The following is a 25,315-nucleotide window of genomic DNA, read 5'->3' as shown; positions in this document are numbered from 1 at the left end:
TTATCATTTGTCTCAAGGTATTTTTTAATTTCCTTCTTGATTTCCTCATTGACCCATTGGTTTTTAGTAGCATGTTGTTTAGTCTCCATGTAGTAAGTTTTTTTCTCATTTTTTTTCTTATGGATGACTTCTAGTTTCTTGCCATTGTGGTCAGATAAGATATTTGAAATTATTTCTATAGTCTTAAATTTGTTAAGGTTAGCTTTGTGCCCCAGTATGTGATCAATTCTTGAGAATGTTCCATGTGCAGTTGAGAAGAATGTATACTCTGATTTTTTTTGGGGTGTAATGTCCTGAAAATGTCAATTAAGTCTAACTTTTTATTGTGTCCTTTAGGATCTCTGTTGCTTTATTGATTTTCTGTTTAGAGGATTTGTCCATTGATGTGAGTGGGGTGTTAAATTCTCCTACTATGATTGTATTCCTGTCAGTTTCTCCTTTTATGTCTGTTAGTATTTGTTGTAGGTATCTGTGTGCTTCTATATTAGGGGATTATATATTTACGATTGTAATATCCTCTTCTTGAACAGATCCTTTAATCATTAAATAAATTAAGCATTCTTGTATGCAATGGGCTCCATGGAAAGCTAATTCTGGAAAGTATATGTGTATCAAGAACCTTGGAACTCAGCCTCCCCTTAAAGGCTGTGACTCACAGCTCAGTGCTTTGATATCCTGCACAGAATCCTGGAAAGAGGGCCCTGAAAGAAGCTGTCACAAACAGTGTAAAGCTCCTCACTCTCTTCTTAGCTAAAGAGGTATTTTTTTGTCCTTTTTATATATTTTAAAATCTTTTTTATTTTTTGCTTTTTAGAGCTGCCCCCTCGGCATATGGAAGTTTTTAGGCTAGGGCTCAAATTAGAGTTAGAGCTGCCAACCTAGCCACAGCCACAGCAATGTGGGATCTAGCCATGTCTGCAACCTACACCATGGCTCGTGGCAATGCCTGATCCCTGACCCACTGAGCAAGACCAGGGATTGAACCTGCTTCTTCATGGATTTTTTTTCTGTTGAGCCACTACAGGAACTCCCACTCACTCTCTTCGTAGCTAAAGATGTATCTTTTTCTTCTTAGAGGCATGGATAGGGCATATGGGTGTTCCAGGGCCATGGGTCAAATTGGAGCTGCAGCTGAGACCTATGCCACAGCTTATGGCCATGCCAGATCCTTAACCCATTAACCCATACCAGGAATCAAACCCACATCCTCACAGAGACAATGTTAGGTCCTTAACCCTCTGAGCCACAACAGGAAATCTATTTTAAACAGGCATCTTTTTTGAGTAAGTAAATAAAGTTAAGGAAGAACTTCACATTTTTATTTTTTAACCACTTTTTCTTTTAATCATTATCTAGAAGTAATTTCTCTTCCATGAATTTTTTTACCCTACCCTCCTTCCATCTGAGTATATATACTTCTATATCTCTATTACCAGAATATTCTAAAATGGTTTTCTCTCCAGGTATATATTATTATTTTACATATATGCCTGTGTGTGTGTGTGTGTGTATAAAACATCCTCATCTACTGCCAAAAGTGATTGTATTCTAGCTAATTTTTGAGGCTAGTGCAGCTGTTAATTAAAGTGGCCATTACAAGATGATTTAGCATATAATTTTAGAATCACATACTGCAGGTTTGAAAAGATCTACACCTGTGTTTACCTGTGTACTAGAACTGGTTCTAGGGAAATCCAGATGAGACCCAGGTGCCCAACCCACTTTGTTGTAATATTTACATTTCACGGTAAATATGTTTATGCCTCACATTTCTTGTTACACAGACCTAATTATGATGAACAGCATTTCTATACCTCTCTCTGAGAAGTAGAATTCCTCCTCTTTTGAGAAATAGAACTACAAAATTGTCTTCCTGTCTTGCCAATTTTTCAAGCTGATTGGAATGAAGATTCTAGAGCATTGCTCTTAAATAAGTCTTACCTGAAGGCTGTTTTTTTTGGGGGGGGTTGTTTGTTTGTTTGTTTGTTTGTTTGTCTTTTTAGGGCTGCACCTGTGGCATATGGAAATTCCCAGGCTGGGGGTCAAATTGGAGCTGCAGCTGTCAGCCTATGCCACAGCTACAGCAACATGGGATCCGAGGTGCATCTGTGACCTCCACCGCAGCTTGCAGCAACGTGGTATCCTTAACCCACTGAGCAGGCCAGGGATTGAAATTTCATCCTCCTGGATCCTAGTAGGTTTCATTATCTATGAGCCAAGATGGGAACTCCTGAAGGCTGGTTTTAGAGAACTGAAATGGTAAAGCATCTTTTACATAAAATCTGGTTTGTAGGAGTAAAATCAAATATTAAGAGATTGGAGGGCAGAAGTTCAATGTCTGATCGGATGAACTCAGAAACATTGTTGCAGAATGTACATGGCTTTTAAATTGATGATACGAAATATTTGCACAAAGTAACATTAATCTTTTTTTTTCAGCTCTGAGGGTTTTAGATATGCTGCCTTCTGCCTTTCTTTCCACTTCATTCATTTGATATTCATTGTGATCAGAACTGAGAAATTCTGAAATGTGATCTTCCAGCTGAAAAGTTCTAGATGTTAGGTTTGAGGGTTTTACTAATTCAGGCACATTTTAATTAATTTTCTGAAATTAGGTCCAAACTCATAACATTCAGTATATTAGATTTTAAAATGACCTAGCAGTTTTCTACGTAGCCTAAGATATGATTGCCAAACTAACATAGGTCTGATATTGTCTTAGTCACCACACTGACCATTCATTCACTAAAACAAAAAATATTTTTTCAGCTCTTCATCTGCCCAGTTATATTTTTGACTGAATTTGAGCATTCTTTGATCAAAATATACTGTAAGTAGCAAGATGTGAATGTATTTTTAATAGGTCTATGGAGTTTTTGATCAGCTTCAGCATTTTCTGTTAAGTGTGAAATGAAAATTCTTAATTTTTTTCCTGAGTTTTAGATGTTCATAGTATTGATTTCTTAGCTTGTCTATGCTGTAAGGAATTTTCCACACACAAGAGTACATTTAAAACCCCTTGATTCAGCATGCAATATTTTGAATGATCTGAAATCATCCACTGGGTTGATAATAAGACCACATCAGTTCTCTGCCATCATTTTTAAGTGGTATCCATGTCCTGAGATTTAGGAAAATACTCAACAATTTTATAGTCTCTACCCTGTGAATGTGTGCTAATAATAACTGAGCCTTGTCTAAGGCTAATACACTTCTTTGTAGGAAACATATTTAACTACATTAATTATAGTAAAAATGGATTAAAGCCACTCAAATAATTTCCTTTAACTTCTTTTATATGCCTAGAACAATGGTGTTTCTCTAATAATGGTTGGGACAACATGAATAGAAACTATTCATTATTTCAGTCCTTGCAAAATGAAACAAAACTTACACATTGTACTGAGGTCACATCTTGTGTGTTGCTGCTTCTTTATTTGAAAGATGTTATGACATATAAATATGCAAAAAAACCTTGATTAGATTCCTGCTTTATCATAAATGCCAATCCATTGTCCTATACTTTGATATTTGGATCTCCATCAATCAAATATTCTGAGAAGTATGAAGAGTGAGTCATATTTGGAATGCAATGTATTACATAAATCAATTAGAACAAGATAAATATGTTTTAAATGAGATGCAACTGGCTTTAATTTGTGTTCTGAAGAAACGGAGAAGGAAGGAAACTACAATTTTTTGAGTGATTACTATGTTCTAAGGACCAAGTTTATGTCTTTTTACTTATTTGATCCTCATAAAAGGTCATATAATAATTCTTATTTTATAATGAAAGAAATTAAACTTTAGAGTGTTTAGTTAAGATTTCCATGCTTTTTCAAGTACATTCTTATGGAATTCTTGGAATGTATGTCTGTCTTTCAGTTATGAAATCACACTTAACTTTTGGGCCAAAGTTACCTGCAAAATGTGTAACAAATTTTCCATATGCCTGACTTTAAACTTCTCACTCAAACATCAGTTACATCTATATGTCAATGAGCATCAAACTAAATTAAAAATGAGTCAGTGGAGTTCCCCTGTGGCAAGAAGGGTTGGGGATTTGGCATTGTCACTGCAGTGGCTCAGGTTGCTGCTACAGTGTGGGTTTGATCCTTGGCCCAGGAACTTCCACATGCTGTGGGCATGGCAAAAAAAAAAAAAAAAAAAAAAAAAGTCAATGTTGTTAATATCTTCACTAACAGACATCTTAATTAAGTTGCCAATTCTTGCAAAAATAGAGTGTACTTTTTCTTTTTAAATGAGAGTAGATTTAGCAATTTTTCTTGCACTGTTTTTTTTTTTTTTTTTTTACTGATGGTAGTTATTATAATTTCATAAGATCAGTGAATACCCCATTACCTATGCAAGCAAGGACTTGAAAAGTCCTTTGTATAATTTCATCACTTCAGCTGAGGTAAGGCCTGGGTAATGTAAGCTTTTTTACAAATTGCATGGCTCACCCATGTTAAGCTACTTTTCTGTGTATTGGGTTTGATCTACTGTCAAAGACTCTGAGTGTGGAAATAGACCACAGGAATCACTTGAAAATGGGAGGAAAGACCTAGGTTATTTCTACTGTCTCTTACCAATTTTATTTTACAGGGATTATTTAATGCCACTTTGAAGGTAATTCCCTATGCTGTCTCATAATTAGGACTGTGTAATGGAAACATAACTGTACAGTCTCAGAGGAAAACAAAAGCTACCAATTGCATAGCATAAGACAGACACTATGCTCTATACCAGGAGTCAGTAAAGTTTTTCTGAAAAGGGCCAAATAGTAAATATGTTAGGCATTGCAGGCTATATGGTCTGCACACCCACACTTAACCTTGCCATTGTAGCATAAAGTCGGCATTAGAAAAGAAGCAAATGAATGAGCATGGCTGTGTCCCAAGAACATTTTCTTTGTAAAAGCCAGCCATGGCCCACATATGGCTGGCAAGCCATAGTTTGCTGACCCCTATTATATACATTGTCTGTAGTTATTAGAAGAAAGGTGTTGTTGAATTTATTCTTCAGATGAAGAAACTGGGATTCAAACAGGTTTAGTCTACATAAAGGCTCATTGGGAAAACAGAACTGACCTCCAGTAATTCGGTTAAATGAATTTAATACAAGGAACTACGGAACAGTGTCAGAAATGCAAAGGAGCCAATATGGCACAGAGAGACCATCCCAATATTAGCAATGGAAGGAAGGTGCTGTCATTGAAAAGGAGACTGTGGCCTTATGAGAACTCAGGACCTGAAATTCAAGGATCTCATTAAAAGAGATGTCCAGGGAGACATGGGAAGTCGATGTCACCACTTTGGCCTGCAGCAGAAAGATGGTGTTCACGATATTGTTCCTACCATGGTGCCCAACAGAACTGCTGGGTAAATAGATAAAATGCCCATTTTAACCTGGAAAGACTTTGTTATTCACTTGTTCACTCCATTGTAATGGAGATGCAACAGACTTGACTTTGACACAAGCAGCTTTAACTCTACAGGCTCCCATAAGAGTTTTTTAGCATCGAGGCATCCAGTTCTCAGACATTCAAGCCAGAAACAGCCCATATTTGTTGGCCAAAACCTAAGAAAAGAGTCCATGCCTAATTTCTAAAAATCTCCAACTTAGCAACCCAAGAAGCAAATGTGTATTTATTTTAGTGTATGTAACTGTTTACTGGGAATTGTCACGGGCAGTTTAGAGGTCTTTCTAATGACAAATTTTTCTATAAATTTTTTGCCTTACATGCCAACACTTTCATGTAATGTGTTTCTTCTATAGCATTATTTGTAGTAGCTACCTAATAATTCACTGGATTTGGTGTGTTTTATTTATCCTCTACTGAAGAAAAAAAAAAGAAAGGGAATAGGTAAGGGACACTCTGCCGCCTTTATTTTTTTTAAGATTTTTATTTTTTCTATTATAGTTGATTTATAATGTTCTGTCAATTTCTGCTGTACAGCAAAGTGACCCAGTCATACATACATATATATATATATACACACACATACACATATATATTTACATTCTTTTTCTCACATTATCCTCCATGATGTTCCATCACAAGTGACTATAGTTCCCTGTGCTATACAGCAGGATCTTATTGTTTATCCACTCCAAATGCAATAGTTTGCATCTACTAACCCCAAGCTCCCAGTCTGTCCCACTCTCTCCCGCTCCCCCTGTTCTCCATGTCCATGAGTTGGTTTCTTTTCTGTGGGTAGTTTCATTTGTGCTATATATTAGATTCCAGATATAAGTGATATCATATGATATTTGTCTATCAAATGGTTGACTTTAAAGTCCCGGGGGTGGGGGGCAGATTTCCTGTTGTGGCTCAGACGGTTAAAAATCTGACTAGTATCCATGAGGATGTGGCTTCAATCCCTGGCCTTGCTCAGTGGGTTAAGGATCCAGCACTGCTATGGCTGTGGCATAAGCTGGCACTTGCAGCTCCAATTCAACCCTTAGCCGGGGAACTTCCATACGCCCTGGATGGGACCCTAAGAAGAAGAAAAAAATCAATAAAGTCCCAGGGGGTTGCAAGATGTCAAGACAGGCAATACATGAAATGCCCAGAAATGATGATTTGCTCTAAGATTCTTTATCCTTTTTCCAGAGTCTTTTCAGTTATATTTCAACATGGAAATGTTTTATTACTCAAAGATCCAGAATTAGGATATGACTCCACCATGACTGCAGCAAGCAAGTCAGTAAGAATCTTTAGAGAGATGGAGAAGAAAACAGAAGCACCACACAAAGGGCAAGGCTAATTCCTGGGGAATGGGGTAGGGAGTGGAGGTGGAAGAGGAAGAGTGAAAATGGGACTTTTCCATACTCAAAATAGAAGCCCATCACTTCAATTTAGGTATAATTAACAATATAGACTCAGAACTCAGAGTTTGAGTTGTCAGTAATGGCATACAGAGAGAATGAGGTTCTCTGTGATTGTAATTCTGTAAGAAAAGTAAGGTCATCTTTGCACAAGCCAACTCGTTAAGCTGCAAGGAAGCCCAGAAAATGATCCCTAACCTGACCCAAGAGAAGACACTTGCTGTAGCCACACTTTCACTTCCTAGGAAGGAGAAATTAGACAGAACTGCACTATTTATTATTTACAATCACAGTGTATTAATTTCTTTTTACATGTCCTGGATAATAGCCAGAATTCAGTTCTCATTTCTGACTCAGCCATCTCTGTTCTCAGTGGAGACTGAAATTTTAGCTAAGTCCTGAATCAAAAGAAGAAATTGTAATGCTGTTGGAAGATAGATACTATGTGAGCAAATCCAAGTGATAATTGCTCCTGAGTTTCCTTTGCCCACTGTGATCTGATCAAGGGAACTGAATAATGCCTCTGGTAAAAGCATGAGCTCTAGTTCCATGGGTTTGAATCCTGCTCCTCCACTTACTACAGACACTTAGTTAATTCAATTTATTTATGTTCTGTGTGCCTCAGTTCTCTCATCCATAAAATGGGGATAATAATGATATCTTTCCATATTGTTGCTGTGAGAATTACCCAAGTAACCCGTCCTATTACAGTGCTTCTCAAACTGTAAATGCATGTGCATGTGAACCGTCTGGGAATCTTGTTAAGATGTCAACTCTGGAGTTCTCTGGTGGTACAGTGGGTTAAGGATGAGGAATTGTCACTGCTGTGGCTCAGGTCGCTGCCGTGGCATGAATTTGATCCTTGGCTCTGGAACTTGTGCTTGCTGTGGGCACAGCCAAAAAAAAAAAAAAGGGGAAAAAGTCAACTCTGCTTCAGTAAATTTAGGGTGGAGATGGAAAGTCTCTATTTCTAATAAGCTCTAGATAAATCTTAAGGTGTTGGTGGGTCTGTGAACCATACTTAGAGTAACAAAGATTCATATAAGTGACTGGTATATAGGATGAAACAAGTGTTATGTGTGGTTATTACACACCATCCATTGGAGAATGGTGGCCTAAGATATCGCATCCTGATCTGGCTATCACATATTACATCCATTATATTGCAGAAGAATCTCCAAGAGCAGTTACTTTGCCTCTCTCACTTGCCCCAAGCTTTTCCCCCACACACCTTCCTTTTCCTCATCACTTCTACCTGAAGGGATCTTTCTCTATCATTTCAATTATTATAGAACATATTTTCTTTTTTCTTCTTCTTCTTCTTTTTTTTTTTTTTTTTTGCTTTTCAGGACCACACATTAGGCATATGGCAGTTCCCAGGCTAGGAGTTGAATTGGAGCTGCAGCTGCCAGGCTACACCACAGCCATAGCAATGCCAGATCTGAGTCATGTCTGCAATCTACACCACAGCTCCCAGCAACAATGGATCCCTAACCTACTGAGCAAGGACAAGGATTGAACCCACATCCTCATGGGTACTAGTCAGCTTCGTAACCTGATAAGCCACAATGGAAACTCCTGTAGAACATATTTTCTGCAAAACCTTTGCAAAATGACTACGTACCATCTCTTTTCTACTGTGTAAGTATCTTTCCTTCAAATAGAACTCATGTTCTGATTTTCCATCAGCTTTTGCTATCAACTACTTTTCCTAACCTAATGCCCTGTGCTCACTAAGTGAGTTTGATTTATTTGTTGAGGAAGCCATTGCTTTTCCCTACTTTCTCCTTTCTTGAATGAGTTAACACAAAGTTGAGGCACGGGGTTCTCTTGCTTTGCACAATTCTCATCGCATTTACTTCTCTAAACCAACTTAAGACAGAGGTGCACAACTCATTCATTTCCACTAGAAGGAGGTGCAGATAGATTCCTTCCAAATATATACTATCCAAATAAATATTTAAATCTGTACAACTACCTGTAAAAGATTTGAGGATAAAAAAAAATTCTTTCAAATATATTGAGTGTAACTCATGTTTTCTGATAAACTTTTTGGATCTTTCCTATCTGTTAAAAATATTAAGTTGCTTTATATATGGATCTGTGATGTTAGTTGGCTGACTTTACTACAAATTCTTTTGATTTGAATTGAATCTCTCCACTATTTTTTCAACTTTATAGGCTTAAGCAGTTGAGGAAGGAACATAAAAGATACAGACTCCAGAGTCATGAAGACCTAGGATTGATCCCACCTCCACCACTTCCTGCCACTGTGATTTAGCAAAGTGCTTAATTTTTATGTCTGGTAAGTTCCTCTGTAATTAAATGAGAGAAGGTAATCATTTTTGTATATATAAACAGTGATTGGCACAATGAAAATGATCAAGAAATATGAGCTTTTCTCGCTGAAGATAATTTTTTGCATATTTAGGAAAGCCAATTTGGCTTTCATAATTTTCATGATGATAATGATCTTCCATAAAAACTATCCAATACACTCATTCCTCTCTACCTTATAACTTCTGTTCTCATTACAAATCAAATCTTCATCCTCAACACATAATTTATTGATCAATAAGTATTTCTTGAGCACCCAATAAAGTAAGCACAACATAGGTACCATGAATCAAATCAAGGGAAGAACAAGAAAGATTCATGTCCTAATTTTTATAATAATCCCATGAGATAGATTCATTAAATATCTTGTTCTAAAGAGTATTGTTTTCCTTCTTAAAGGATCAAGGGCACTAAGACTCTTTGTCTTGGATTTTTTATTTGGGTCAAGCAAAAGAATGAAGATAAGGAAAGAAGGAAGGAAGGAGGGAAGGGAGGGAGGGAGGGAAGGAAGGAAGGAGGGAGAGAGGAGGAAGGAAGAAAGAAGAGGGGGAGAAAGGTGAAAAGGAAAGAAAGAGAGAGGATGGCAGCAACAGAAGACAGAGAAAGAGGTTAAAGGGGGGAGGGGAGGAGAGAGAGACAGGAGGGAGAGAGAGAAATTTCAGAAACCAATTATGTTAAAGAAAAGCTGATACCTAAGTGGTCAGGTGAAATCTCTCTGGAGGGAGGACAGATGAGCACAACTTGACTTTGTCGTGTAACTTCTTTCTACTTAGAGAAGGAAGAATCGGGAAATGAAGTACTTCTCGGCAGTAGTTTAAGTCAAGAACTAAAATTAATTTACTTGAATTTCAAGCTATGAGACTTGTTTATATTTTGTAGAAACCACAGTTTCACACTCCTAGATTCTAGTACAATGTTGACAAAACAACTTGCTTGTAAAATCAGGCAGACTACTCATCTCCAACTGCATCGCATGGAAGATCCTCTGAGATGATCCCCCTTCTACCCATTGAATGAATCAATGAGTAGAATCAACAAAAGGATATTTTTTAAACAATGGGCATGTTTAACAGTGGGTCCTAAAGTTAAAAGTCGCCTTTGCTTTAGATTAACTGAAACAGTAAAAACTGTATAGAGTTCACCACAGTCCAATAATCATATTGACCAAATATATTAAAAAAAGTCAGTGATGTGAAAACAATAGGTCTAAAAAAGGAAAAATTACTTTTAAAGCAAGGATACACTTTAACTTTGAAACCTTAATGGATATGGTGTCATTTAATCCAAAGGTAAAATTATTGTAAAGAACCATAGATAAGATTTTCACTCTGAAAAACTGACCTCCAGAAAAAAACTTCAATTTGAAAAACATTATATGCTAATGTTCTGCAATATTTGTATTAATACATTTCTTTAAAATCATTTATATATAATAAAAATAATCAAAAGAGTTGGATCATGACTTGTTATAACATTTCTATGTACTTACCATTGCATCAACTAGCTATTGCCACAGTAAGACTGCATAATAAATTAACACATAATTATAAACATTTATTTAGGTAATACATTTGTGGCTGGGCTTAGCTGGATGTTTCTGCTTCAAGTTGGACTCAGCTTCTTGTGTGCTCAGAATTAGTTCATATGTATTTATTCTTGGACCCATATCGACAGGGAAGCAACTAACTGGAGGAGGCTACGTTCATGGCAGTGGCAGACAGCACAGAGGGCAAGTAGAAACACTTCTCTTAAGGGCCAGTCTCAGAACAGCTAAACCTCACTGCCACCTCATTCTACTGAAAATGTGGGAGTTCCCATTACAGCACAGAGGAAATGAATCTGACTCTTTCTGCAGGGAAATGTATTAGTATTTCTTTTAAGTATAATAGATAAGATTACAAGTAGACTCATGTAACTTCAGATCAGGTTTGCAGCCAGATGAGTTCAGGTCAGGTCAGATATTATTGCCAAGCCAGTTATAAATACGACTTTCCATTTCCAGAGCTTTATAGAATCTAGAACTTCAGAGGTTGTAGATCTATATCTTAGATATTATCTGACTCTACACTGTCACACTACAGATGATAAAATTGATTCTGAGAAAAGGTAAAAACCCCATGATAACTCATTCCATAATTACCTACTAAGCACCACTGTCAGGTACTGTCAGGGGTTAGTGCAGATTCAAAGGTGGCCGTGAGAAAGTGTCTACTCTCAGAGACCAAACTTTTTGGTAGAGAGTGTTAATGTGTACAAATAATGCGCAAGAAAGCATATGCAGTGCGATGCTATAGGAGTGATAGGTGGTTAAGGAATGAAGTTCACAGAGCCAGATGGAGCAGGAGCTAAGACCAAGATCCAAGTCTCCTGATTCTTCACCATGAGAATATCTTTTTGAAAGGAGTCCTTTCTACAAAAGCAATTCATGTTTAGTGGCGAAAGATTATAAGGTTCAAATTATTACACAGATGAGAAGATAAATTACCTAGCATTTCACCATCCCATAATAACTAGTATCAACCAGTGCCTGTATTGTTTAGTGGGTGAGAGCAGGTGTTTTGAACTTTTCCTGTGTTGCTTTTCACGTTCTCCCCCCACTCCCCACCATTGTGACTTGAGCATCTTAGCAAACTTTTCTGTGCCCCATTTCTTTACCTGTAAAATGTCACCAGCAGCAATAAATACTTACACCCTAGAGCTGTCGCAAGAATTAAATGAATTAATAGATGTAAAAGGTTCAGGGTAGTGCCAGGCACGCAGTCAATACTCTAAATGTTCATGCTGGCTGGTCAGCTGCTAACTTTGTATCACTATCACCCACTTCTAAGGACATCTTTGCAGAGCGGAAGTCATGTTTGGGGTTAGAATTTGCCTATAAGAGAACCCATCAAGGTTTGGAAGGCAAAAGTGTGGTGCATATACATTACTTTTGGGAGATTTTAGGGGCCAGTTGTAAGGGCAGCTATGAAATCTTCGTCAGCCTCTCAGGCTTCTCAATCGTTCCTGCTTTGCAGCTGCAGACAGACATTTCCAAAAATTCAAGAACTGCACCATGTTCCCAGAGAACTTCCAAAAGCTACTTTCTATTTCATATATTAACTCTTATATTTTATTCTTGTGATATCTAAAGTGTCCTGTTTTTTAATTTATAAGTATATAATTTTTGGTACCAGAAGTGAGGAAGACTTTATAGACAGGAATCTGGAATTAGATATGATTAATCTGATTAGATTTGAGGGCAGTAATGGCCCCACCGACAATGGGAAGTGAGACTCTGCTGTCCCATACCACATCATAACAATAACATTACTTAATCATCCATTGTCACTAGAATCAGGAGACTATGGAATTTAAGAGTGTGGAAGACAAAGTAGTGGCTGCAGTAACACAGTACAGGAAAGTCAAGTGGAATGTCATCACTAGGGACTGATTGGCTGCTTCTCATTATGCTAGACAATTGGAGGAAAAACAAATGATGAAATTCCTCAAGATCAAGATAAGAAATTAGAAATCAACTATGGGAGTTCTCTTGTGGTGCAGCGGTTAAAAGACCTGGCTTGGACATTGCTGTGGCTTGGGTTGCTGCTGTGGTATGGGTTTGATCCCTGGCCAGGGAACTCCATATGCCACAGGTGTAGCCAAAAAGAAACAAAACAAAACATAGAAATCAACTATTAATTGATGAAAAGATGGTCTTATTTGTTATAGCCACAAGGTCAACTTTTCTTAAAAAGAAAAGAAAAATCTGAAATTGGTGCTGGGTAAAAAAAAAAAAAAAAGAGAGTTCCCATTGTGGAGCAGCGGAAATGAATCCGCCTGGAAACAACGAGGTTGTGGGTTCAATCCCTGGCTTCACTCAGTGGGTTAAGGATCCAGTGTTGCTGTGAGCTGTGGTGTAGGTTGAAGCCGAGGCTCAGATCTGGCGTTGCTGTGGCTCTGGCATAGGCTGGCAGCAACAGATCCAATTAGACCCCTAGCCTGGGAACCTCTGTATGCCACTGGTGCAGCCCTAAAAGGACAAAAGACAATAAATAAATAAATAAATAAATGCTGGAGTACCTGGATTACTGTAAAAATTGAATTTTTAATCTTGCCATAATTTATGATAAAGTAAGGGAATTGATTAAAGGAAAAAAAAATCAAGGCCCTAAAAATGGGGATGGGGACCTTTGGACAGTTTTCAATGAAACTGAAAAATTTGGAGTTAAAATTCCTCTGAGCCTGCCTTCCTGGCAGAAGCAACCCTTGTTCCACTCTCAGAATTTAACTTTCTCTTTCCCAAAAACTCTGTAGTGACTTCTTATGAAATCTTAGCCTTGTAAGGAAACTGCTGATCTTCCTCATGACCCAGGTTTATTTCTCATTGCTTCCAGTCTCAGATCTTAGCAGATCAGGTACAAATTGTGACCAGGAGGATACATCACATTCACTAAAAGAATTTCAAGATTTTACCAATTACTGGGGAATATGTATGTGTGTGTGTGTGTGTGTGTGTGTGTGTGTGTGTGTGTGTGTGTGTATAGATTTAAAAGAATGTTATATTCGATCTGATTGACCTTATTGATAGAAATGCATTTACCAGAGGGAGTTCCCCTCGTGGCTTAGTGGAAACAAATCCAACTAGAATCCATGAGGGTGCAGGTTGCATCCCTGGCCTCACTCAGTGGGTCGGGGATCCAGTGTTGCCGTGAGCTGTGGTGTAGGTCACAGACGAGGCTTGGATCCCGAGTTGCTGTTACTGTGGCATAGGCCTGGGAACTTCCATATGCCGTAGATGTGGCCCTAAATAGCACAAAAAAAGAAAGCAAAAGAAAAATACATTCACCAGAGATTCATAGTTCAATGAGAATGGTAATGACTCCGTCATTTTGCTTGAATGGTTGACAAAAACCTGGACCTAACATAGCCTTGCAGTAAATAAAGCTGAAATTCCAGAACTTTTTTGATACACTATAGAAAGGCATCAACAAACAGTGGCCCATGGGCCAAATCCAGCCCAAAAAATATTTTTGTAATTAAAGTTTGACTCAACCAGAGCCACGTTCATTACTTTATGCATTGCCTGCAGCTACTTTTTTTACCTGAACAGAGCTGAGTAGCTGTGACAGAGACCCTAATACCCACAAAACCTAAACTTTCGCTTTAATGAAAACATTTGCCAACTGACCCCTGCTGGAAGGAGAAAAATCCGAAGAGTTAGGGAGGGGCTGGAGTGAAATATGTGTGATCTGCTTACCCATCTCCTTCTCTATTTCCTCTAGAGGACCAAGAGAACTCACTTTTTACCAAGGTCTTGAGAAGTATACAGGTGAAGGTGAAAGATGTTTGAGAATCTCTGAAATTCATGAATGACAGGGAGAAATTCTATCATTAAAAAGGGTTCCTTCAGTGGTTTAGTGGAAATGAGTCTGACTAGTTTCCATGAGGACTCATGTTTGATCCCTGGCCTTGCTCAGTGAGTTGAGGATCTGGTATTGCCATGAGCTATGCCCTAGGTCGAAGATGCAGCTTGGATACCAAGTTGCTGTGGCTGTGGTGTAGGCCAGCAACTACAGCTCTGATTCTACCACTAGCCTGGGAACCTCCACATGCCATGGGTGCAGCCCCTCCGCCCAAAATAAAAAATTTAAAAAAATTTTTTAAATATAAAAAGGGTCCCTTTATTCCAACTAGAATGATGGAATCCTAGAATAGCAGAGGGCAAGTTGAATACTTAATTGCCTATGACAAGTTTTGGGTAATTATCTTAATGTGCAGCAGGCCCAAAGTAATAATTGGAATGGTTTGACCTACAGAGGTTTTTGCCAGTGATTAATTGATCATGATGGCCCTGAGACCAGACCTACCATGAAACGTATAAATGGATGTTCTACTAAAGTCTTACTTGATCTTTAAAAGCAAAGTGAGTCACAGCCCCCAACATATTTCCCAGCCAGAGTCAATCCACAGACTGGATGAAATGAAGACCAGGTGTCCTTGAGGAAGGACCCTGTTTCACTGGCAAAAACTTATATGTAAATACTACTCTCAGACTAACCCAAAGGGACCTATGGTCATTTACTTGGTTTACTATTCACTGAGATAAAAAGAGGAAATACCTAAACATTTCAAGGATTACTGCCACTGAATCTGAACTAATGCCGAATCCTTGTGATTCCAAATCCCACTGTGGTCCACCAGCCCAATAGAGTGGGGAATTATGGGGGTCAAATGATAAATGGAGCTTTGGTTCAGATCTATCCCATAGCAGAACCAGTGGATTCCTAAACCCATGCAAGGTCATACCCCCTGCAAGAGAGAACTATTAACCATTTGAAAAGCATCTTCTGGATACTACTGGGTAATGATAAACACTAGGAATATCATCATGAAATGTCAAATGACTATGAAAGCAGAGACACTCATCATGAGCTGGACATCATCAAACTCACAAAGTCATGATTTTGGATTTGGCATAAGAGCAGGACACATGAATTTTGGACGTGGGTAAATTATGTGACCTAGACCTTGTGTCATCTGTCTCTGATGCACTTATTTCTCTTCCTCAGCTCATGCCTATAGAAGGGGGCCTCCCTATGATCAGCTGCTGGAGGAGGAAAGAAACCTTGTCCCAGTTCATTGATCATTAATCAATATATATCAATATATCTTTGCAAACCAAAACTAGGCAGCTAACCCATCAAGACCCCAGTGAACAGAGACTCTCAAAAACTGTGATGAGGTGAAAGCCTCCCAGTGAATAGAGATTTAAGGAATATACCTAGTCATCAACTTGGTGTAGCCTAAAGTAGGAGTATAAAGAGAACCTTAAGTAGTCAGATGGTTTGGATAGTTATTCAGGGTTTCTAAGAGACAAGAATGGAGGACTGAAGAAAAGAGAAATAAAGCATAAAACAAAAACCATGAAAGTGGACTTATTGAAGTGGATCTCATGTACTCAAATTTTTGAAGACTTTTCAAGGAGCATCAAGACCTTTCAAAGAGCATAACTGCATAGAGGCCATTGAACAATCACATAGATAGGACAACTTATCCAGAGTTTGTCCTTGGCTACCCTAATACCTCTATAATGGTCCCATGAACCAAATAGCTATGGTTGCAAGGAGAGAGGCTATGCATGGGTCCAATGTGTGACCTGTCAGACTGATAGCTATTGGAGACACCAACCAGCCATTTGGGTGGAAGGTGATTAGATTAGACCATATGCTCTGTAAGAGGTAGTGCTATAGTCCCACTGAGATTGGTATGAGTTCTGTTTGTGAATTTGCTTCTCTTGCCACAGTTAGCACCACCACAACCAGTACCACTATTGAAACTCAAAAAATATCTAGCCTATCATCATGGGATCCATCATAACATTTCTCTTGAGCCAGAGAACCTGTTTTACATTGAAAGAGATATAAACAACGGACACAGAACCATGGAACCCACTGGTCCTACCACAAATCACATCACCAGGAACTACTAGCCTATTGAAAGTGCAACTAAGATACAGCTTGGGAGTTATACATCATAGAGTTAGGACACTTTTCTTCAATATGATGTCAGGCAGGTAATGAAGGATGGAGAGTATAGGAGCTTGGAAGTCCTGACAAGGGGATTGTCTTTTTTGAGTGAAATGGGACTCACTAGAGAGTTTTGAACAAAAGAGGGGCATGGTCTGATTTATGCTGAAACAGAGCCACTCTGACTGAAGGGGGGTGAGAGCAGAGCAGGGTGACCAGTTAAAAGACCTTTTGCAAAAATCTAGGCAAGAGATGATGGCATCTTGAGCCTGGTCTGAAGCAATGCAAGTGGTGACATGAGATTGGATTTTGGCTATATTTCTACATTTACTTATTTATTTATTTTTGACTGTACCTGCAGCATATGGAAGTTCCTGGGCCAGAGACTGAGCCCACGCAAGAGCAGTGACCCAAAACACTGCAATGACCCACTGTACCACAGAAGTCCCAGAATTTCTCCTTTTGATTTGCATTCATTTATTAGTGAGTTGAACATTTTTTGAAGATGGATTATATGTATGCTTTCTTCGCAACTTTCTAATACATTTGTTCTATCATTGTAAAAAATGAAAACCAAATGAAAGAAATATTTGAAACTTATTTTTATTCAGTCAACAAATTCAGATTTTCAGAATCAATAATTCCAGAGTGAGTCTTTCCTAGACTTTAAGGTCCTACTGCTTTTTTTTCTATAAAATTCTTTTTTAACTACTTTTTTTTTTAAAGAAGATATTCTAAATCACTTTCATTTTTATTTTTTATTTTTCTGTCTTTTTGGCATATGGAGGTTCCCAGGCTAGGGGTCTAATCGGAGCTGTAGCCACCGGCCTGCACCAGAGCCACAGCAACTCGGGATCCGAGCCTCATCTGTGAGATGACCTACACTACAGCTCACAGCAACGCTGGATCCTTAACCCACTGAACAAACAAGGCCGGGGGATCGAACCTGCAACCTCATCATTCCTAGTCGGATTCGTTAACCACTGCGCAGGACGGGAACTCCCTTTTTTAACTACTTTAATCTTTCTTTAATCTTTCTTTTAGAAAATTTGTTTTGTGTTACACAATTAAGTACCTGATAAATTTTTTTCGAAACTATTTTAAGTCCTTATATGTTGGTTCTTTTGGCTTGTGATGGACAGAATTGCATCTTCCCCAAACTTATGGGCTGAAGCCTTAATACCCTATATGACTGTTTGGAGATAGGTCTTTTAAAGTAATAAATGTTAAATGAGGTCAAAAGGGTGAGGCCCTAATGCAATAGAACTGGCTCTTATAAGAGAAAACCAGCCATCCCTCTCTATACATGCACAGAAAATAGGCCACATGGAAGGCACAGTAAGGAAGGGGTTACCTGTAAGCCAGGAAGAGAAGGCACACCCAAAACCAAGTTGTTTGACACCTTGCTCTTGTACTTAGAGTCTCCAGAACTTTAAGAAAAAAAATTTTACTGTTTAAACCACCCAGTTCAGGACTTTCTGTTACAATAGCCCTAGCTGGCTAATACAGTGATACACAGCATATATTGGACACACGGTAATTATTAAAGTTTTGTCAGACTAATTAGTGTTTAAATATGAAGATTAATGCCTTGAAGACAGTGATGAAAAAGAAGCAGCCTATGCAACGAAGAATAAAATAGGATATTCTGGCTATGTGGAAGTAGGAAGTTTTTACAGCCAAATAGTCTGTGTGAATTGTTTGTAACCTTGAAGATAGTTCCCTTTAGGAATAATGTGATATTGGGTGGTTAGATTAGCTGGGTTAGAGCTTTTAATAGTCCATCCTCTGGTCTCAGCTTCCATAATTATTTTATCATTGAAATATCTAAGTAGTATTCCTCACAGAGTCTTTTTTTCTGTCATTACTGTACCTAAAATTGCCCCAGGCGCTATCCCATCACCCTATTTTATTTTCTCCAGAACATGTCTTCTGATCTAAAATTATCTTAAATGTTTGTGTTTTGGGGGGTTTTGTACCTTCCAATAAAATAGAAATTCCCTGTGACCTTGTTTTTGCGCTCACTGCAGTATCCCCAGCACCTAAAAAACATCACAGGGACTCAATAAATATTATATGAGAGAAATATTTTTGGAACTGACTGCAAGAAATCTTTGAACCAAATTTATGGCTGACAATGTAGCCTACATATTGTGAATTAACTTCAATTCTCCCAACATTTATCCCTCTATTTTTCTTTTTATTATCTGATTTCATTGCTGTGTTGTATATTTATGCGAGTTGTCCAAACTGCTTTTGGAGTCAAACAGCATATAAATAAACAAACAAAAATCAAGATAGGTTTATATTTCAGGTTATTCCTCCAAAATGTGTTTACTCTGAAATGAACCTGAAGTATACCACAGAACAACTATCTAAATATATTATACTATATCCCGACTATACATATCCTATAGTATATTATATATTATACTATATATACTGTTATATAGTATAATATATAGTTAAAAACCTGTTTTTTGGTGTGTGGCAGGTTCATTACAGAGTACAAGTATGATTCAGTACCCAAATAAATATGTGATTATATGACATGTAGTAATATAATGTATTTTATACTATATGTTATCTAATATTCTTATGTATATGTATATAAGAAAGAAATAATAGGAGTTTCTGCTGTGGCACAGTGGGTGAAGAATCCAACTGCAGCAGCTCAATCTGCTGCAGAGGCACAAGTCTGACCCCAGCCCAGTGCAGTGGGTTAAAGAATCTGGCATGGCTGCAGCTGTGAACTAGGTCAGAGCTGTGGCTTGTATTTAATCCCTGGCCTGGGAACTGCCATATGCCACAGGTGCAGCCATTAAAAAAAAAAAAAAAGAAGGGAGTTCCTGCTGTGGCTCAGTGGTAAGGAATTCAATTAGTATCCATGAGGATGTGGGTTTGATCCCTGGCCTCACTCAGTGGGTTAAGGATCTGGCATTGCTGTGAGCTGTGGAGTAGGTCACAGACAAGGCTCAGATCTGGTGTTGCAGTGGCTGTGGCACAGGCCAGCAGCTACAGCTCCAATTCGACCCCAAGCCTGGGAACTTCCATATGCCATTAGTGCAGCCCTAAAAAGACAAAAAAAAAAAAAAAGAAGAAGAAAAAAGAAAGAATATCTATAATATGCTTTCTAATGGCTTATATACATTAGTGTGATTTTTCCAATTATAATATCATGTTCTTGTTCTCTGCCACCCTCCTCTTTCCATGATGCATTATTTGTGTTTTCCTGCCCTGCTCTCTGTCCCTCGGGGTGACCTCCAGAGTGGCACAGTTTCCCTTGCCATCCAGCTCGCAATTAGATTCAGCCAATGACAGGCTGGAGGATGGGAAAAGATGAAGATGGAGTACTTATCCCCCTCAGCCCACACTTGTGCTCCCATCCTGCCTTGCCACTGGTCTAGCAGCAGTCATGCTCTCCTGTGACTTTGGATCCCATGTGACCATCTCTCTTTCCCAACTCCAGCCTCCATCATGCTTCAGCAACATCACTTTCTCCTCCTCCTACCTCAGACTTCAGGGTGGCAATGGCTCCCCTGTGCTGCTGATGTCAAGGGGCTTTACTTTTTGGCTTCCTTAACCTTGCCCACTACTATAATTAGTTCCTTCAGCTCTCTCCAGTCAAAACCTTTGAATATGCCATTTCATTCCTTCTAGGAGCCAGACTGAACTTAATAATGAAGAGATCTTTGGCTGTGTTTTGGAAGAATAAGGAAGTGGTAAAACCACTCCTCACCATATAATCAGTCAGAAATCTATAAAGAAAATATAAGGCACCATGCTCTTTCCTGTAATAGCTATAATTTGTATAAAATATTATCCCTCAAGGGCATATTTAAATCAAGGGGAAAATAACATAAGTTCTGATGTTAAAAGGAACAATTCCTGGAGTTCTCTTTGTGGCTCAGCGGTTAACGAATCTGACTAGGATCCATGGGGATGCGGGCTCCATCCCTGGCCTCGCTCCATGGGTTAAGGATCTAATGTCACCATGAGCTGCTATGTAGGTCGCAAGTGCATCTCGGATCCCACGTTGCTGTGGCTGTGGTGTAGGCTGGCAGCTGTAGCTCTGATTCGACCTCTAGCCTGGGAACTTCCATATGTCGCAGGCGTGGCCCTAAAAAGCAGGGCGGGGGGAGGAACAATTCCTGTTGACTCCATTTTGGCTGAGGTCCCAAAATCTGAGAACAAAGGATATTAGTATCCTTTTACAATAATAAAGATGTGTTAGATCATCCTTGCAGAACTTTCTAAGTGATGACTCAAAATATATCAGGCAACACTTAGTCATCACTGACCTTGAAACCGGGGATACAGATAGGAAAGGGAAGGGGTGTCAGAGAACATTATTGAGACCTATTTCTGTGTCTTCTCAAAGGTAAGAGATTTGGGAACCAGTATCTGACTCATGTCTGGAAAATAGTCTAAATGCAGAAGACTCACTGAATGTTTGTTGAAATATTAAAAAGAATGGACCTTATCCTTGTCAATGGTGGAGTAAAGATTTGTTTCCTGAAGCCACATGTAGACTCTGATGATGAGGAAACCTAAACCTTGGATTACCTTGAACATTCATGCAAGTTTTTAACAAGAAAGCATGGACTTGGGGAACCCAGGAATTGCATGGGAGGTATAAAGAAAGTGATCTGGGAACTGAAGCCATTGCCCAGTTGGAGAATCTCTAAGGAACTTCTCAGAAAGAGGATCAACATCTGCTGCAGACTGCACACTTACCAGTCAAGCTATACCTTTGAGTAGCTTGAGTCTCAAAAGGAGACCCAAGACCATAGTAAATGGAGGAGGGGCAGTGAAAGTGCAGGGTGGGGGAAATAAAAAGATTTCCCAGTTGTGGGAGAAAAAAAAACATTTAAATTGGATGAGAGATTTAACATTTAATTATTAGATTGGACTGTACCTTTTTCTATAACTAGAAAATGAAATTACTAGTTCACATTTGGAAATGATGAGGAAGGATTTAGGATCAGCCCAAAATATCTCAATGAGTGAGAAAATGAGATTCAACAGAGCATGGAGGAAATGCAATGATATGAAGAATAAATTTGCTTTTTAAAATTTTGGCTGGCCTCTACTTACTCCAATTTATTCAGTAATAAAGGAGTCAACACCTCGATTGGAGGAGAAATAAGTGTAATCTGAGAAGACTTCAAGTTTATAATTTTTCTCAAGTAAGAACAACTATGTCTATTCAAGCAAGAACTATAACCACGTTAATTAAATGGACAAATTCCTACTAACCATTGTCAAAGACATATTTGACATGAAAATTTTATTTAGTTTTTCACCAAAATACCCAAGAAATTTCAAGATTCTATTTAAACTTGTAGCAAAATTTGTAGCACATTTAAAAAAAATCTTTGGTGCAAACTCTCTACTTTGGCATGTTCTTGTATGCCAACATTCTCATATGATTTTAATTCTTCTGCATCCAGGATCCAGGAAATTCCAGCATTAGACATACAAATTAAATATGGTAGTAAAATTAGCCATAGAAGTAGCAGTAGCAGCCTAACAATAAGTTTTAAAGTGTTTAGTACTTATAATGCATAAGACAAAGTACTAACTGCTCTGAAAGTGACATCTTCCAAAATTTTAATAATCCTGGAAGACACTAAATCATATTCTTGGAATTTCTAATATGTCCTTAAAATGCCATTGGTCTACATAAAGGAAAAAAGAACAGGCCAAAAATGAAGATCATTAGTTTATAGCCAAAGAAGATTTCAATGAAACTGAGTTTTATGAATTTTCCCTTTCCTAGCACCTAGCACAATACGTGAAGTAATTGATAGGGAGTAGACCATTCAATAGGTATTTGTTAAATGAATTGATGTTAAATAAATATTGAACAAATGTCTACAAGACTGAATTTTCCATATCTTTTAACAGAGTTTATGTAATAAAAATAGAATTCAAATTCTTAAAATTATGCGTATTTAATGTAAATATAAATTTATATCCAAATATTTCATCCCATTCTTTTTAACACTATTTATTCACTGCTGAAAGCGATAAACATTCAGCTCAGCAATTAAGGATATTAAAATCTTGACAATGATGATGCCCTAATTGAGGTTAATTTGGAATCTATTAAAATCTGATTGAATTTTTAACCCTGCGAGAGGGATATTAACATTTAACAAGACTTTTTTTTTTTCTTTTCACAACTAAAAGACCTTAGGCAACCGAACAATACAGGCCTGATCTAAATGAATGAAAACTGTGAAACTGAAACAGTGGTTTTTAGCAACAACTATGAAGCAATTGTAATCTGTTTAATTAGAATTAAGCAGATGAGGCTGTCCTTTTGCACCATTCCAGAAGCAGACACTGAGTTATTCAGTTGACTCTCCATTTTACAGAGGAAGCAAACACACATAATCAAGTTCAAAATTCAGTTCTAATCATCACCTCCTCCATGGAGCTTTTACTGACCTTCACAGACCAAGTTCTGTTCTTTGGTTTAATACCTTTAAATAAGTAAAAAGCTGGGTTATAAAAATAAATTGAAATTGAGTAAGGAGACAGGGAAACAACATAGAGTCAGTTTAATTATCTATGGAATAGAGTCCCAAGTTCATCCCTGGATTTCATTTTTGAAACGTATAGATTTCCATGAGAAAGAAACAGAAAGAAGAAAAGAGAAATGGTCAGGTATTGACTTAACATCCTTTCCAAGAAACTTGCAGTTTGCATATTGTTCTTGGGAGTTATAAAAAAAGAATCAAAATATTAAAGGGCTGGCCAATAGTGGCTCAGAGGTTAAGAACCTGATTACTACTCATGAGGATGCAGGTTTGATCCCTGGCCTCATAGAGTGGGTTAAGGGTCTGGTGTTGCCACAAGCTGTGGTGTAGGTTGCAGGCACAGCTTGTATCCAGCATTGCTATGCTATGGTGTAGGCCTGTAGCTGCAGCTCCGATTTGACCCATGGCCCAGGAAAGTTCCATATGTTACAGGTGCAGCTATAAAAAGAAAATAAATAAATAAATAAAGGATTGTGGTGGTATTTGTATATATGTAGCTGCTAATATATCTCGGAGTGTCTTCAACAAGATGACACATTTTTGAGTACAGGTCAGAGTTTGAGTTGAGATGTCCTTTGCTTGTGTTTAGCACAATATGGAAGACAGGCAGATCTACAGACTCTGTGGTCATTCCTTCCTCATCTCAGCAAATGCCCTCTCTCCCCAGCCCTATCCTCCCTAAGCCCTGTGCTGACTTTACCCTCCTTCAATATGTGACAGTAGTGCAAACAAGAGGAAAGATTTATATGAACACACATACATATGTATTTAATGATCCAAAAAACTCAAAAGTGGGGGAAATTACTGGCAAAGACAAGACAGCCTAAATCAAGAATGATCCTGAAATCTCAAAAATAAACGTTAGACTGGGTAGAAGAAGGGCTGAAAATAAGGAAATCATCTTGTGCATTACACCAGACTCTTCTAATGGGGATAATAAAACCAAATGTCCAATTGTACTTTAGAAATTACAGTGATTTTGTGGGGAACCTTTTAAAATAATTTTACACTTATGGCACACAACTATTTTTATAATAAAGTGCCATCTCTGCTTTGCAAAGAGAGAAGCTGAGGGGAAAAAAAACAAAAACAAAAACACAGTATCATCAGCTGGCAGTGAACTCAAATAAGAGTTATTCCAAATTCTCCAACTTTTTGAATTATTCCATATGTCCATGGCTGATCATGTAACTCAGTCCTATGTAAAAATCTGTGATGGTAACAAAGACAACTGAGTTTGGACCCAGATCTTGCACTCAAGCTTTGATGCTTTAGATTGAGTAATGTCCACTCTCTATTTTAGTCATAGTTTTTTCCTCTTGCACTATGGATAATATCTTAAATAAATTGAGAGATAATTTACAACAATATATGAAAACACTTGGCTATGGTGCCAGGTAGCTGGTAAGCCTCAACAAATTATGCCAAGAGTTATTGAGACTATCTCGATTTGCTCTGGAAAACAATCACGTCTTTCAGTCACATCTGATTCAACAAAATGGTCTGGAGAAACAGTGCCTAAGGGATGCACTGTTGGATAACTTCTGAATTCAATGGTTCTCTAGGCTCCAGTTTTGATGGGGACATGCCTTTAGGTTGCCTCAATGGAATAGTCATAGCTATTACACTGCTCCTAATAAATAATAAAGTGTGGTTGATACAAAAGTAATTTATATTCATGGATTAGCTGGGTACATAGGTTTAATAATATTGACATTACAGTAACATGCTTAATAGCACATTGTCACAGCATCATCTGTTAAGTATTTCTTACCAATGCATTTCATACTCTGCCTAATAATAATTTGTTAAAGTCAATGTAGCTGCACATATTAATTCTTTCGTAAATGTGAACATCATATTCTTGAATGGCACATGACTTAATTCATGATAACTTGGGTTGTGATTATGTGAATAGAAACTCGGCCTCATCTGAATGGGAAGATTGCCTTATTACAGTCAGGAAATTGAAATGTGAAAGGAGTGACAACTGCTAAGATCTGCAATAGAGAACCCTTGAGTAAATGCAGTGTAACCATTCTATGTCACCCTTGCCACTCATCCTTTGCCATTCCACCCTCTGACTCTGAAATG

The 25,315-nt window shown here is 38.0% G+C and overlaps 1 protein-coding gene across 4 annotated transcripts in view; it reads left to right on the top strand.

Annotated features, from left to right (window-relative positions):
* Nucleotides 1-24,317, top strand: part of LOC110260723 (uncharacterized) — a 630,954-nt gene extending 606,637 nt beyond the window's left edge. The window contains exons 6-7 of one of the 4 annotated variants that reach the window (XR_014803730.1): nucleotides 9,013-9,136; nucleotides 21,055-24,317. The gene's annotated coding sequence lies outside the window, so the exon portion shown is untranslated. Of the gene's footprint in view, nucleotides 1-8,180; nucleotides 8,310-9,012; nucleotides 9,142-9,941; nucleotides 11,864-21,054 lie in introns of those variants that run through there. The other 3 variants (XR_014803731.1, XM_084956591.1, XM_084956592.1) reach the window with 3 other exon arrangements.
* Nucleotides 24,318-25,315: the final 998 nt, after the last annotated feature.

The sequence above is a fragment of the Sus scrofa genome, chromosome 5 (genome assembly GCF_054392235.1).
Source record: "Sus scrofa isolate SSC_HxYL_T2T_F1_AM1 chromosome 5, Sscrofa_HxYL_maternal_Yorkshire_Landrace_v2.0, whole genome shotgun sequence".
Taxonomy (NCBI): domain Eukaryota; kingdom Metazoa; phylum Chordata; class Mammalia; order Artiodactyla; family Suidae; genus Sus; species Sus scrofa.
Note: the sequence above shows the minus strand (reverse complement) of the source record. Positions and strands in the feature narration are given on the sequence as shown.